At 41.8% G+C, this 15,520-nt stretch overlaps 1 protein-coding gene across 1 annotated transcript in view; it reads right to left on the bottom strand.

The window, feature by feature from the left end:
* LOC122450846 (syndecan binding protein) overlaps nt 1-11,754 on the bottom strand; it is a 32,738-nt gene extending 20,984 nt beyond the window's left edge. The window contains exon 1 of the mRNA XM_043483145.1: nt 11,607-11,754. The gene's annotated coding sequence lies outside the window, so the exon portion shown is untranslated. The remainder of the gene's footprint in view (nt 1-11,606) is intronic.
* Between the last annotated feature and the right edge of the window lie 3,766 nt (nt 11,755-15,520).

Here is a 15,520-nt window from a genome sequence, read left to right as displayed (position 1 = left end):
CTGCCACCAGGGACACCCCAATCGCCGGGCTCTGGTGGCCAGCAAGACATCCGTTCACGGGTCCCACAGGACTGCAAGTGCTCCTGTGGATGAGGAGCAGGTGACTGGGCTGGAGGGCGGTGGTCATGACGGCCGCCTGGAAGGCACGGAACCCATACGACACACTCACCCCAAAGGCAGCTTCAGGCACCCAGGGAGACCCTAATGGAGCCCCCACCACTGACAGGCCAGAAGCAGGCTGTGTCAGTGAGGAGGACCACAGGGCTGTGAGCTGGTCCTGGCTGCACCCAGGTGCGACCCTGCGATGGTCCAACTGTGAGACCCATTTCAAGTGGGTGCCCCATCAGCTGGCCTACTGAGAAAACAGTTCTTCACAGGTTCTCTCCCGGGCACAGTATAAAGACCGCAGACTGAATACACCCCAGACTCTCGAGAAGAGATCTATTACCTTATCTTCATAGCTGTGGCATGAAGAGCAAGCAGGCTTCTAATTAAACATACACCCAGGGGCTGTAATTCTCTCCAAAGACTGGCAGGGCCAGCAGGCCTCATCTCTGCATCTCCCTCTGCCCCATCCGAGGTAGCCAGTGTCTCTGAGAAAGGACCCAGTGCCAGGGTACTTGTCTATTGCCCACAGGGAACATCCCTGGACAGCCTGGCTCCAGAAGTCAGCAGGGCTTGTCTTCCTCAGTTCCACAGGATTGCAGCAAACAGAGACACAGGTAACTGGCTCTCCTGCCAGGCTCAGAGCAGAGGGAGCATTTGTGTACGTTAAAAGCTGCTACCTAAGGGTCGGTCTGGCTTCCCACCAGCCTGAATTTAGGTGCTGACTGGAATTCTCCCCTTTGGGCCAGTGACAGACCCTGGCACAGCCTCAGCTACTGAGAGCCAAAAGCAATAAAGTAGGCTGCTTGGAAAATTAAAAGGGTATGAGATACAACACGGTACAAGTGCAGGGCTGAATGAGAAAGCTCATCTCCTATGAGACTAGTCATTCAAGACCAGGTGGGGTGTCTGTTTTATCTAAACAAAGGGTGTCAAGAAAAATGAAGAAACAAAAGAACAGAATCCAAACAGAAGACCAATATAAAGCCTCAATTAAAAAAAAAAAAAAAACAATTAAAAATTGGGCTTCCCAGATGGCACTATTGGTAAAAAACCTGCCTGCCAATGCAGGAGACATAAGAAACACGGGTTTGATCCTTGGGTCAGGACGATCCCCTGGAGGCGGGCATGGCAACCCATTCCAGTATTCTTGCCTGGAGAATCCCATGGAAGAGGAGCCTGGTGGGTTGCAATCCATGAGGTTGCAAAGCGTCAGATGTGACTGAAGGGACTTAGTACGCACAAGTGATTTACCCGATAAGGTTTTAAGTTACAATAGAGGTTAAGCTCAGAAGAACAACAGATGAACAAAGTAAGAATTTCAAAAGATACAGAAAATGTAAGCAAGCAGCAAGCAGAAATCTTAAAACTAAAAAATATGAAAACTGAAAAAAATATGACAGAGGGTTCACCAGCAGACTAGAGGAAGCAGAATGGAGGAAGAAATGAACTTAAAGAAGAGAAGAAACACACCAGTAGACAGGGCAGTGCAAGCAAAGCAGCAAAAAGAAAAAAGGATGAAAACAGCTTAAAGGACTTAGGAGATACCACCATGGTACCAACACTTGCATCATAAGGGTCTCTGAAGGAAAAGAGGTAAAACATTTGAAGAAACAATGGCTGAAAGTTTCCTTAACTTGAGGAGGAAAACAGACATTCAGATCCAAGAAGCTCAGTTCAGTTCAGTCGCTCAGTCGTGTCCAACTCTTTGCGACCCCATGAACTGCAGCACGCCAGGCCTCTGTCCATCACTAACTCCCGGAGTTGACTCAAACTCATGTCCATCGAGTCAGTGATGCCATCCAGCCATCTCATCTTCTGTCGTCCCCTTCTCCTCCTGCCCCCAATCCCTCCCAGCATCAGAGTCTTTTCCAATGAGTCAACTCTTTGCATGAGGTGGCCAAAGTACTGGAGTTTCAGCTTCAGCATCAGTCCTTCCAATGAACACCCAGGACTGATCTCCTTTAGGATGGACTGGTTGGATCTCCTTGCAGTCCAAGGGACTCTCAAGAGTCACCTCCAACACCACAGTTCAAAAGCATCGATTTTTCGGCGCTCAGCTTTCTTCACAGTCCAAGTCTTACATCCATACATGACCACTGGAAAAACCATAGCCTTGACTAGATGGACCTTTGTTGGCAAAGTAATGTCTCTGCTTTTTAATATGTTGTCTAGGTTGGTCATAACTTTACTTCCAAGGAGTAAGCATCTTTTAATTTCACGGCTGCAATCGCCATCTGCAGTGATTTTGGAGCCCCCCCCCAAAAAATCTGACACTGTTTCCACTTTTTCCCCATCTATTTCCCATGAAGTGATGGGACCAGATGCCATGATCTTAGTTTTCTGAATGTTGAGCTTTAAGTCAACTTTTTCACTCTCCTCTTTCACTTTCATCAAGGGGCTTTTTAGTTCCTCTTCACTTTCTGCCGGTGGCTCAGAGGATAAAGCGTCTGCCTGCAATGCGGGAGACGCGGGTTTGATTCCTGGGTTGGGAAGATCCCCTGGAGAAGGAAATGGCAACCCACTCCAGTATTCTTGCCTGGAGAATCCCATGGACAGAGGAGCCTGGCAGGCTACAGTCCACGGGGTCACAAAGAGTTGGACAAGACTTGAGTGACTTCACTTTCTTTCTTTCACTTTCTGCCATAAGGGTGGTGTCATCTGCATATCTGAGGTTATTGATATTTCTCCTGGCAATCTTGATTCCAGCTTGTGCTTCATCCAGCCCAGCGTTTCTCATGACGTACTCTGCATGTAAGTTAAATAAGTAGGGTGACAATATACAGCCTTGAGGTACTCCTTTTCCTATTTGGAACCAGTCTGTTGTTCCATGTCCAGTTCTATCTGTTGCTTCTTGACCTGCATACAGGTTTCTCAAGAGGCAGGTCAGGTGGCCTGGTATTCCCATCTCTTTCAGAATTTTCCAGTTTATTGCAATCCACACAGTCAAAGGCTTTGATATAGTCAATAAAGCAGAAATAGATGTTTTTCTGGAACTCTCTTGCTTTTCCAATGATCCAGCAGATGTTGGCAGTTTGAGCTCTGGTTCCTCTGCCTTTTCTAAAACCAGCTTGAACATCTAGAAGTTCACGGTTCATGTATTGCTGAAGCCTGGCTTGGAGAATTTTGAGCATTACTTTACTAGCGTGTGAGATGAGTGCAATTGTGCAATAGTTTGAGCATTCTTAGGGATTGGAATGAAAACTGACCTTTTCCAGTCCTGTGGCCACTGCTGAGTTTTCCAAATTTGCTGGCCTATTGAGTGCAGCACTTTCTCAGCATCATCTTTCAGGATTTGAAATAGGAAACTCAGGGAGTTCCAAAAATAAATGAAGACACCCACACCATGACATGTTATAACTCAAACATCAAGACGAGGAAAGAATCTTAAAAACTAACAAGAGAACAACTTGTTATGCACAAGAGAACCCCCAAAAGACTCTAAGCACATTCCAGCAGAAACTCCAGGACAGAAGGGACTAACAGCTGAAAGAATACTCTACCCAGAAAAGTCCTTCAGATTTGGAGGTGAGGTAAATAATTTCCCAGACAAGCAAATAATGGAGTTTATCACCACTAGACCAGCCTCAAGAGAAATTTTAAAGAGATTTAAGTTGAAACAAAAAGGTGCTAATCAGTAACAGGAAAACAAAGTTTAAATCCCAATGGTAAAAGTAAATATAGAAAATTTAGAATAGCCAAAAGCTATAAAGATGGTGGACTAATTTCTTATAAAGCTAGAATACTCACTGAAGACAAAAGTGAAAAAAACAAACACCTATAACTACACTCACTGTTAAGGGCAACACAGATAAAAGGAAACCGTGACATCAACAGCATAAACAGAGTGGGGGGGGGGGTGTAAAATGCAGTGACAAGAATCCCACCCTGCCACTTTTATTCAATACACTACTAGAAGTCCTAGCCAGAACAACTAGGCAAGCAAAAGATAGAAAAGGCACCCTTCCAAAAGGAAGGGAAGAAGTAAAACTGTTACTATTTACAAGTGACACGTTATGAATTTGAAGAAAACCGAAGATTCACCAAAGAACTATTAGAACTAAAAAAATCAGTAAAGCTGCAAGATACAAAATCAATACACAAAACTGTTGCATTTCTATAAACTAAAAATACACTATCAGAAAGAAAAATTAAGAAAACAATTCCACTTACAATTGCATCAAAGAGAGGAATCAATTTAAATAAGGAGCTGAAAGATCTGTACACTGAATCCAATTAAAAACTGGGCAGAGGAGCTGAACAGACATTTTTACAAAGACAGACAACCAACAGATACATGAAAAGGTGTCCAACACCATCAGTGAAATGCAAATCAAAACCACAAGGAAGCATCACCTCACAGCACAGGAAACAATTGAAATGCTCTATAGTACTAACGCAAAGTACTACCATAGTAAAAAACCTGCTTAAGATTCTCAAACATCGTGTCTTCTTTAAGGCGGGTGCAGAGAAAAATAGAGCAAGCCGAGCAGTCAGGCAGCAAAAGGGAAATGTATTAGAGGAAAAAGAGAGGGTGACTGGCTCTTAAGGAGAACCAGCGTCCTCCCCTTCTGATGGGGTCCTTCTTATACCCCACCAATGAAAAATTCTCTGAAGGGATGGTTAATTTTTAGCCTGTAGTTGAGCCCTGTGGTCACGTAGCCAGAGGTCTGGAATCTGGTGGTCTCACAGCTTTGAGAAGATAGGTGCCAGTGAGAAAACAGAATGCCATTTGGGCAATTTGGTTAATCTCACGGATCACCATGATTTTATTCCTTGTTTGCGAGGTAGACATACTGAGCCATCTTATCAATGAGACCCCATATGAGCCCTATCATCTTCAACTTTTAAATCCATAAGGATAATCTGGAAATCACGTTAATAACAGAGATTGAGTCCTAGACCCAGAAACGGAAACAGTAATCTGAAACAGAGTCCAGAAATTTGCCCTTTAACCCTCTGTATCAGGGTCCAATTGATACAATTTAAAATTAAGATTTTTTTTCTCAGAAGGTCTACTTCAAGACTTTTATTCTTTCTTAATAAGGGGAGGAGGAAGGAATTGGTGCCTACCTACTCATGGCTACGAGACTACTGGATTCCAGACCTCCAGCTACATGACCGCAGGACTCAGCTACAGGCTAAAAATTAACCACCCCTTCAGAGAACTTTTCATTGGCGGGGTGTAAGAAAGACCCCATCAGAAAGGGAGGACACTGGATCTCCTTAAAGGCCAGTCACCCTCTCGTTTTCCCTCTAAAAAATTTCCTTCTCTTGCCTGACTGCCTGGCTCAGTCTCTTTTTCTCTGCATGCGCCTTACAAACAGCAAGGTAGAGAAATTTTTAAAACTTTGTTGCACTGACTATTCTAATTGGTGTTTATAAAAGTATAAGTGAAAATTCTCTGAAAATAAAGAAATAGATGGTCATCCCCACAAAATTCCACACACAAAAATTCTCTGCAAATATAAATTGTCATCCCCATAAAAAATATTGCTTTTGGACAAAGCAGGTACAAAAATTACCAGACAGTAATGTTAGAACCTATTAGAGATGGATATGAAATCTAAAACCAGTAGTGTGTTGTGACAACCAACTGCAGGAAGAATTAAATGCAATAATAAGCTGTATTAGAGATGTGACTGAAATCTGAAAGAGTACTTATATAATGGGTTATCTCTCAACTTTATGGATGACAGCTGATGAGCAATTAGTTGTCCTCAAAGACAATGCCCATTTCATCTACATATACCTTTAAATGCTACAAAAATTTAGAATAAGGTTTTGGGGTTCTTATGCTCAAGTTGATTCATACAATGAATCATACAATCAAGATGATTCCAGATGGTGTCAAAGAACACACTTTGATACAAAGTCCTGAACAGTTTTCCACAGCTATGTTTCTAAACCTGGCAAATCACCAAATCAGAAGTATTTGAGCACTAGTTAAAAATACAGACACAGATTTCATGAAAGGGCTTAGGAATTCAGCAATTCTTCTTTCAATAAATATCCAGGGAGATTGTGATGATAAGCCATTGAGAAATATGGTCATACGACATCTACTCTAAATACAATAACTTCTTTTTACCCATTTCCCACCCACTGAACTGACAAAAATACAAAGTTTGACAATGCTCTCTGGTAATGAGGCTTTGAGAAACAGATATATTACTGGTACAAGTGTAAACTAGTACAATTTCCATAAAGAGTGAGTTTGCAGTATCTACCAAAACTGTAAATGCAGATACTCTCCAACCCGAATACCACTTCAGGTTTTAGTCTATAAATATGTGTGAATGTGAAGTCGCTCAGTCGTGTCCGACTCTTTACGACCCCGTGGACTGTAGCCTACCAGGCTCCTCCATCCATGGGATTCTCCAGGCACGAATATTGGAGTGGGTTGCCATTTCCTTATGTGCATACAAAAAGCAACACATGTAGAATTTTATTCCCTGAAGCACCAACTATAATAGCAAAATTCTTGAAACAAAGGAGGAAGTACTACACAGACAAGATAGTCAAAGAGATCCAAAATATTATCACTAACTGGAAAAAATACAGCACTATTTAGGCCAGTATATAAACTATGCTCAAGTTAGTGATAAAATAAGGGGGAATAAACAACCAAAAAGAAAACACAAACGAAACCCAAAGCTAGCAGAAGTAGCAGAGATGAGACAGAGATAAATGAAATAGAGAACAGAAAAAAAAAATTACTGAAACCTAAATTTGGTTCTACAAAAAGATCAACAAAATTGACAAACCTTTAGCTAAATGGACTAAGGAAAAAAAATATGCTAAAAGGAAAGTGGGAATGTTACCACTGTTTCTACAGTAATAAAACAGACTATATAAAGAGTGCACTATGAACAAATGGACACTGAAAAACTGGATAACCTAGATGAAATGGACAAATTCCTAGAAACACAAAACCTACTAAGAATCACAAGGAAACAGAAAATCTGAATAGGCCCAGTAACTAGTAAAGAGATTGAATCAGTAGTCAAAAACCTCTAAACAAAGAAAAACCCTAGATCTGATGGCGCCTTTGGTGAACTCTACTAAATATATAAGAGAACTATACCAATCCTCAAAATTTTGCTAAAAAGTTGAAGAAGGAACACTTTCATTCTATGAGAACATACTCTGATACCAAAGTCAGACAACTAGAAACCGATATCCCTTATGAACACTGATGCGATCCTCAACAAAATACTAACAAACAGAACTCAACAGCATATTAACAAATGGGATTTATTATTGGGAGAAACTTAGTTCAACATATAAGGACTGTTCAAAGCAATACATCATATCAACAAAATGAAGTGGAAAAAAAAACACAATCATCTCATTGATATACAAAAAGCATTTGACAAAATTCATCACCTTTTATGATAAAGACACAACAGGCATAGAAAGAAGCAAGGGCCACATAATAAAAGCCATATAGTGCAAAACCCACAGCAAATGTCATACTCAAAGGTGAAAGACTAATTATTTTTCCTCTGGGATCATGAACAAGGCAAGAATATCCAGTTTCAACACTGCTCCTCCACACACAATACTGAAGTTCTAGCCAGAGCAATTAGGTAAGAAAAAGAAATAAAAGATATCCAGATTAGAAAAGAAGTAAGTGTTAAGTGTTAGTCCTTCAGTCGTGCCGAACTCTTTGTGACCCAATGGACTGCAGCCCACCAGGCTCCTGTGTCCATGAGACTTTCCAGGCAAGGATACTGGAGTGGGTTGCCATTTCCTTCTCTGAAAAGAAGTAAAATTATCTACATTTTCAGATATGATCTTGTATGCTTAGAGTTTAGCAAACCTTAAAGACGCCACAAAAAAGCATTAGAACTAACAAATTCACCAATGAAACAGGATAGTCAGTGCACAAAAATCAATTGCAATTCTACACATAAATAGTGAGCCATCAGGAAAACACACAAAGACAATTCCATTTTCAAGGGCATCAAAAAGAATAAACTACTTAGGAATTTATTTAATCAAGGAAGTAAAACACTTGTACAATGAAAACCACAAAACACTGCTGAAAGAAATTAAAAACAATTGTACAAACAAAACTGGAGAACTCGCATGTCCTTATGTCAAAACTTACTTATAAAGCTATGGTATTCAAAATGGTATAGTATTGGCACAAAGACAAACACAGACCAATGGAAGAGACAGCCTAAAATAAACCCTCATATACATGGTCAAATGATCTCTGACAAGGGTCTAAAGACCATTCAGCGGAAACAGACAATCTTTACAACAAATGGCACTGGGGAAATTGGATAACCACACACAGAAGAATGATGCTAGATCCTTAACTAACACCATATAAATATATATATAATTTATATATATATATATAAATTAACTCAAAATGGATCAAAGATCTACACATAAGACCTAAAACAATAAAACTCTTAGAAGAAAACATGGGACAAAACATTCCTGCATTCAATTTGAAAATTATTTCTTGGACATGACACCAAAGGCACCAGTCACAAAAGAAAAAACAGACATACTGGACTTCATGAAAACTAAAAAACTTTTTGCATCAAAGAACGTTATCAATAACATAAAAAGGCAACTCACTGAATGAGGGAAAATATTTGTAAATCATATCTGATAAGGAACTAATATACAGAATATTCAGAGAAGTCCTAAAACAACAAAAACAAACTGGCAAAGAACATGAATAATCATTCCTCCAAAGAACATAGAGGAAGAGCCAACAATCACATGAAAGGATGCTCAACATCACAGAAATGCAAATCAAAACTATGAGATACCACCTCACATCCACAAGAGTGACAACTACCAAAAAAACCCAAACAAGTTTTGGTGAGGATGTGGAAATTTTAGAACTCTTAATTCACTGTTTGTGGGAATGCAAAATGGTGTGTGTTCACATGTGCGTGTTCAACTGCTCAGTCATGTCTGACTCTTTGCAACCCCACGGACTGTAGGAGCCCACCAGGCTCCTCTGTCCATGGGATTTTCCAGCAAGAATACTGGAGTCGGTTGCCAGTTCCTTACTCCAGGGGATCTTCCCGACCCAGGGATCAAACCCATGTCTCCCGCATTGGCAGGCAGATTCTTTACTACTGTGTGTCCTGGGTACAGGTGCTACAAAAAAACAGTATAGGAGTCCCCCCCCTCCCCCGCCCCCCACATTAGCTCAACCGTGGAAGCAACCCAAGTGTCCATTAACAGATGAATGGATAAGCAAAATGTGGTGTAACTGTGTGTATATATGTATGCGTACACACACAATGGAATTTTATCCTGCCTTAAAATGGAAGGAGATTCTGCAATATACAACATGGATGAACCTTGAAAACATTACACTAAGTGAAACAAGCCACATACAGAAAAGACAAACACTCTGATCCCACTTACATGAGATCGTTGCACTAGTCAAAATTATAAGAGACACACAGTATCAAAATGGTTGCCAGGGGCTGGGACAAAGAGAGAATGGGGCATTACTGTTTAATGAGAACAAGATGAAAAGAGCTAAGGGAAAGGACGGTGGTGATGGTTGCACGACAACGTCAGTATATTTAATACCTCTGAACTGTACACTTAAAAATGGTTAAGATGGTAATGTTTACACGCACTTTTGATGATTGCTGTTTAGTCACTAAGTCGTGTCCTTTACCTCAATTAAAGAAAAGTAACAGAAGGGGAAAATATATTTATTTATTTGTAAGGTGTAAAACGCAACATGGGGTCGCAAAGAGTCGGACACGACTGAGCAACTGAACTGAGCGTATAAAATATCCCTATAAAGATACCTAAGAAATGCAAAACAGCTGTTTCCTACAGTAAGAGAACATGGCTGGCTAGAGGACCTTGAAGGAAGGGAACACACTGTGTACCCTGTTTCTCTTTACTTAAATGTTGAGTCACGTTAACTGATTACTTCCTCAAAGACTAAATAAATACACAAAAAATCTCGACAGCACTTGGAAACAAATTAGTAATTGTGAATATAGCTACTACTACATGTAACAGTTGCAGGGATGGGAATCTTTTTAGAGACTTTTGGCATTTGCTATCCAAAAGTGCCTAAATCCGGCAAAAACAGGAAAAAATATAGTTGAGTCATGCTCAATTTAGGGAACTGTTTATTGAAAAGTAGGTTCAACCGCCAACTATTAGTAAATGCTTCCTCTTTTAGTTATGATTTTTACATCCTTTCTTAAAATGCCCAAACATAACGAAAAAGTAATGCTGCCAAAGTTAAATATGGATTATGACAGGATGTCTATTTCCTGAACCTATTGAAAGACATTCCCTTATTTTTATTTTGTAGCACAATCTGATTTATAATGTTTACGTACCATTTAAAGAACAAAAGTTTGTAGAACTAAGTTGTAACAGAACAGCAACTTAGTTGTAAGAACAGAACAGAAAGCAAATGAAAACATACATTTTTACTGTTTGCCCTCAACCTCAAACAGAGAAACTTAAAAGAACAAACTTTAAACTGACCATTTATATACATTTGAGATACAGCTAACCAGCCTGTGGCTCTTCTTCCATGTAATTTTCCTTTTTAGTCAGGAGTTTTTTCTTCGAAACAACTGGATGTTATGAGTTTGGTAAACCAAACGTACTTTCTAGGAAGTGCACACGATATTTAAAATAACAGTAAATGTACATGATATTAAAAATAACAATAAATGTGTGCAGACCACATACACAACACAGACTAGATAAACCTGGACGTTTCTTTCTTTTTTTTTCATTGGTGGGTAAAAAAAAAAAATCGGCATCACACAAGACTCCACAATGAAATAAACCCGTTTTGGTGAAAGGGGTAACTTTCCGTAGCTGTAAGTCTCCGCCTTCCCGTTATTACAGGGAAATCCTGGAAGGAAAGCTCGGAAGGCTCCGAAAGGCGAGCCCTCCGGGAACGTTTCCTCCCGCGCTCACCCGGCCGGGAGCTCTCCTCCCTTTCCTCCAACTTCTCCACAAACCAGCGTCGCGAGCAGCCTCCCCACCCCCTTGCAGAAAGTCAAGGCTGCGCGAGCCGAACAACACCTCCCGCCAACTCCGGACGTTCGGACGCGGCCGCCGCCGAGGGCGACTCCGCACACCGGGATCGCGGCACCGGGACCAGAGCCGGCGGCTGCCCCCGTGCCGGCCCCGGGCCCACCCCACACGAACAAAAAAGAGTCGCGGCGGACGGGGGGCTGCCTGCAACGTCCCCGGCCGGGCCTCAGGCTCCCTCCGCGCCCCCCTCTCCGGACGGGGACCCCGAAACCCGCAAGGCCGCGGGTGGGTAGGGGGGGGCGCCGTCGCGCAAACTTACACCCCCAGCCCGGCTGGGCGCCGCGAGGGGCGCGGAGCGGAGCCCACTGAGGAAAGGCCGCCGCCGAAATGCCCTCCGCCCTGCGGCCCCGAGTCCCCCAGGTTTCCCGCTCCTCGTCCCCGCGCCCGGGACGCCGCGCGACCGTCCCCCGTCCCCCCCCAGGGCTGCTCACCAAGGCCGCTGAAACCCGCTCTCCGCCGCCGGTCACTGGCTCGGACTTCTGAAACCCAGAGGGAGGAGGGCGGCGCGCACCCGAGGACCGCCCGCGCCGCGCGTCACCGCGCCGCCCCCGCCTTCCGCCCGCGCAGGCGCGCGGCGCCCGGTCAGGTGACCCGGTCCCCATGGTAACAGGGCGGGGGGGCGGCTCTCACCTCCTGCCGCTCTAGCCCACCTGCTCTTCTCTCCCCACAGGTCCTGCACTTCGGCCCTGTGCCACCCGCCTACTGCTGTTCACCTGCGCACATGCTCATTTGGTTCCCATCGCCTCCAACACAAAGTCCTGAGAACCTGTCGTTCGGCGATCTCCTGGCCAGCCTTAGACTTCCACCACACTCACAGGCTGTTAAACATTCCTCCCACTAACCCTTCTGGACTCCTGCCTTCCCGCTACAACTTTTCTCTTTGGTTTTTACTACTCTTCGTCTATCTGATCTAAGTTTGCTGGTTGTTGAAGGTTATGTGTCGTGGTGCACTAATACCTGTATCCTAACCAAAAACTGAAAAACTATTAGGAACTGTCCTAAGAACATAAGGTATACAGTAGTCTTAATTTGTGCTTACATCAAAGGTAGATACACCATCTTCTTTAGCGGGCAAAGACACTGAGGCACATTTTACCTACGTTTTCCATACTTACCATGGAGCAGCAGTACTTGAGAAAAGAGCATTAACTTAGAAGCACTGTATTTCTAGTTAAATTGTTTAGTGCCATGATAAGTTAACCTATGGTTAAATAAAAATCTGAGCATAAAAGAGATGACAATAAGATGAAAACTTAAGACTTCAGAGAGTTGTCGATCTAACAGACATGTAAAAACAACTGCAACGGGAAGAAAGAAATAAAATTGCTTTTGTTCACAGGTGACATAGTTACTCAGAAACTCCCAAAGAACTGACCCCCCACACACACAAAAAAACCTAAAACTAATAAGCAATTACAGCAGGGTTGCAGGAGTCAAGGTTAACATACAAGAGCCAATTGTTTTCCTATGTGATAGCAATAAACAACTGGAATTTGAAATTAAAGACACAATATCACTCAGCACAAAGAATGAAACAATACTTAGATATAACTAACAAAATACATAAAAAATCCATATGGAAAAAGCTAAAATTATAATGAAAGGAATCAAAGAAGATACAAATAAATGGAAAGAAAGTCTGTATTCATGAGTAGGAAGAATCCCTATTGTCAAGACATCAGTTTTACCCAAGTGAATAGATTTGACAAAATCTCAGTCAAAATCCCAACAAGGTATTTTTTGAACATCAAGAAAATGATCTAGAAGTTTCTTTGGGAAGACAAAAGTCTCAGAAGAACCAACCTAAAATGGAAGAACAACAACAAAGTTGCAGGCTTGTGTGTGCCAACATCAAAATGTATTATAAAGCTACAATAATCATGTAGTCAGGTATGGATGTGAGAGGTGGACCATAAAGAAGGCTGAGCACCGAAAAATTGATGTTTTAATACTGTGGTGCTGGAGAAGACTCTTCAGAGTCCCTTGGACAGCAAGGAGATCAAACGAGTCAATCCTAAAGGAAATCAACCCCGAATATTCGCTGAAAGGATTGATGCTAAAGTGCCAATACTTTCTCCACCTGATGCAAAGAGATGACTCATTGGAAAAGTCCCTGATGCTGGGAAAGTTGGAGGGCAGGAGGAGAAGGGGAAGACAGAGGATGAGATGGTTAGATGGTATCACTAACTCAGTGGTCATGAATTTGAGCAAACTCCGGGAGATCATGAGGACAGAGAAGCCTGGCATGCTGCTGTCCATGGTGTCACAAAAAGTTGGACACGACTTAGCAACTGAACAACAACAACAGTAATCGAGGCAGTATGGTAAGGGCAAAAGACTGAAAATGTAGATCAATGGAACAGAATACAGAACCCAGAAACAGACTCACACAAGTACATCCAATGGGTCTTTAACAAAGGAGCAAAGGTATTCAACAGACAAAGGGTAGTCTTTTCAACAGACGGTACTGGGGCAACCGGATTTTCACATACAAAAAAGTAATCTAGACGAGACTTTACACCTTTCACAAAAATTAACTTGAAATAGACCATAGATCTACAATTATAACTCAAAACAATAAAGCTTCTGGAAGATAACATAGGGGAAAATCTAGGTGACCTTTGGTTTGGTCATAAGTTTTTATATACAACATCAAAAGCACAACCCACGACAGAAGAAATTAATAAGTTAGACTTCATTAAAATTCAAAAATTCTTCTTTGTGAAAGACAGTGTTTAGAGAATTAAAAGACACCAACTCTATGCTATCCCATGGACTGTAGCCTGCCAGGCTCCTCTGTCCATGGAATTCTCCAGACAAGAATACTGGGATGGGTTGCCATTTCCTTCTCCAGGGGATCTTCTTGACCCAGGGATTGAACCCAGGTCTCCTGCATTGCAGACAGATTCTTTACCATCTGAGTCACCAGGGAAGCTCTTATAGACAATGAAAAGACAAACCACAGAGAAGATGTTTGCAAATTTAAAAATTTGATTACACATCTAATCAAAGATTTGCATCTAAAATATTTAAAGAACACCTAAACTTCAACAATAAGAGCCCAGTTTAAAACTGGGCAAAAGAACTGAACAGACACTTCACCATAGATGATACACAGATAGCAACTGAGTGTATGAAAAGAGGGTCAACAGCATGACATTAGGGAACTGCAAATTAAAGCAACATTTTGAAATACACTACTATACACCTTTCTAGAATGGCTACAATCCACAACACTGACAATGCTAAATCCCAATGAGGATGTGGAGCAACAGGAACTCTCATCCACTGCTGATGGGAACGCAAAATGGTACAACCACTTTGGAAGGCAATTTGGAAGTTCTCACAAAGCTCAACATATTCTCAACATATCAGCCAATTATCATGCTCATGGATATTTGCTCAAATGAGCTTAAAACCACACAAAACTCTGCACAGGAATATTCATAGAAGCTTTATTCATAATCATCCAAAATTAGAAGCAAGTGTGATATCTTTCAATAGGTAAAGGAATACATAAACCATGCTACATCCATAAATGAAATATTATTCAGCAATAAAATGAAAATGAACTACCAAGCCATGGAGAATAGGGAGGAATCTTAAATGCATGTTGCCCTTTCCTTCACCAGGGGGTCTTCCTGATCCAGGGATCAAACCCAGGTCTCCTGCATTGGCAGACAGGTTCTTTACCCCTGAGCCACCTGGGAAGCACTTAAATGCACATTGTATGTGAAAGAAGATAATCTAAAATGGTTACATCCTATATGATTCCAACTATATGATGTTGTGGAAAAAAAGTAAAATGATAAAAGCAGTAAAAAATATCAGCAATTGCCAGTGGTTTTGAAAATAAAAAGGATGAAAAAAAAAAAAGAAAATAAGAAGGATGAGATATGTGAAGCAGAGGGGACTTTTTAGGATGATGAAGCTATTCTGTATGCTACTGTAATGATAGATCCATGACATTCTGGACAGCAGGTAGTATAATTATGTATGTATATATATTCAGTCTTCATTCCCAGTTTCGTGATTGGAGCATTAAGAACCCTTGGAATTTCATGAGTGACCAATGTGTCCTTGTTATGCTAATAAGGTGGCTCCTGGTTGGAGCAGGGTTTGGGGGAAGAGGAGCCCTAGAAAACTTCATGATGGAAGCTGATCACCAGAAAGAACAAGCCTGAGATTAGAGGGTTGGTGCTTTCAGCACCACTCCCCAACCTTTGGCAAGGGCAGGGTGCTGAAGAGTGAGTTCATCTATGGGCCAGTAATATTACCCATCATACCTATGTAACAAAACCCCAAATAAAAAATCTAAATACCAGGGCTTGATGGAGCTTCCTGG

The sequence above is a fragment of the Cervus canadensis genome, chromosome 12 (genome assembly GCF_019320065.1).
Source record: "Cervus canadensis isolate Bull #8, Minnesota chromosome 12, ASM1932006v1, whole genome shotgun sequence".
NCBI lineage: Eukaryota > Metazoa > Chordata > Mammalia > Artiodactyla > Cervidae > Cervus > Cervus canadensis.
This window is presented reverse-complemented; position numbering and strand designations above follow the sequence as displayed.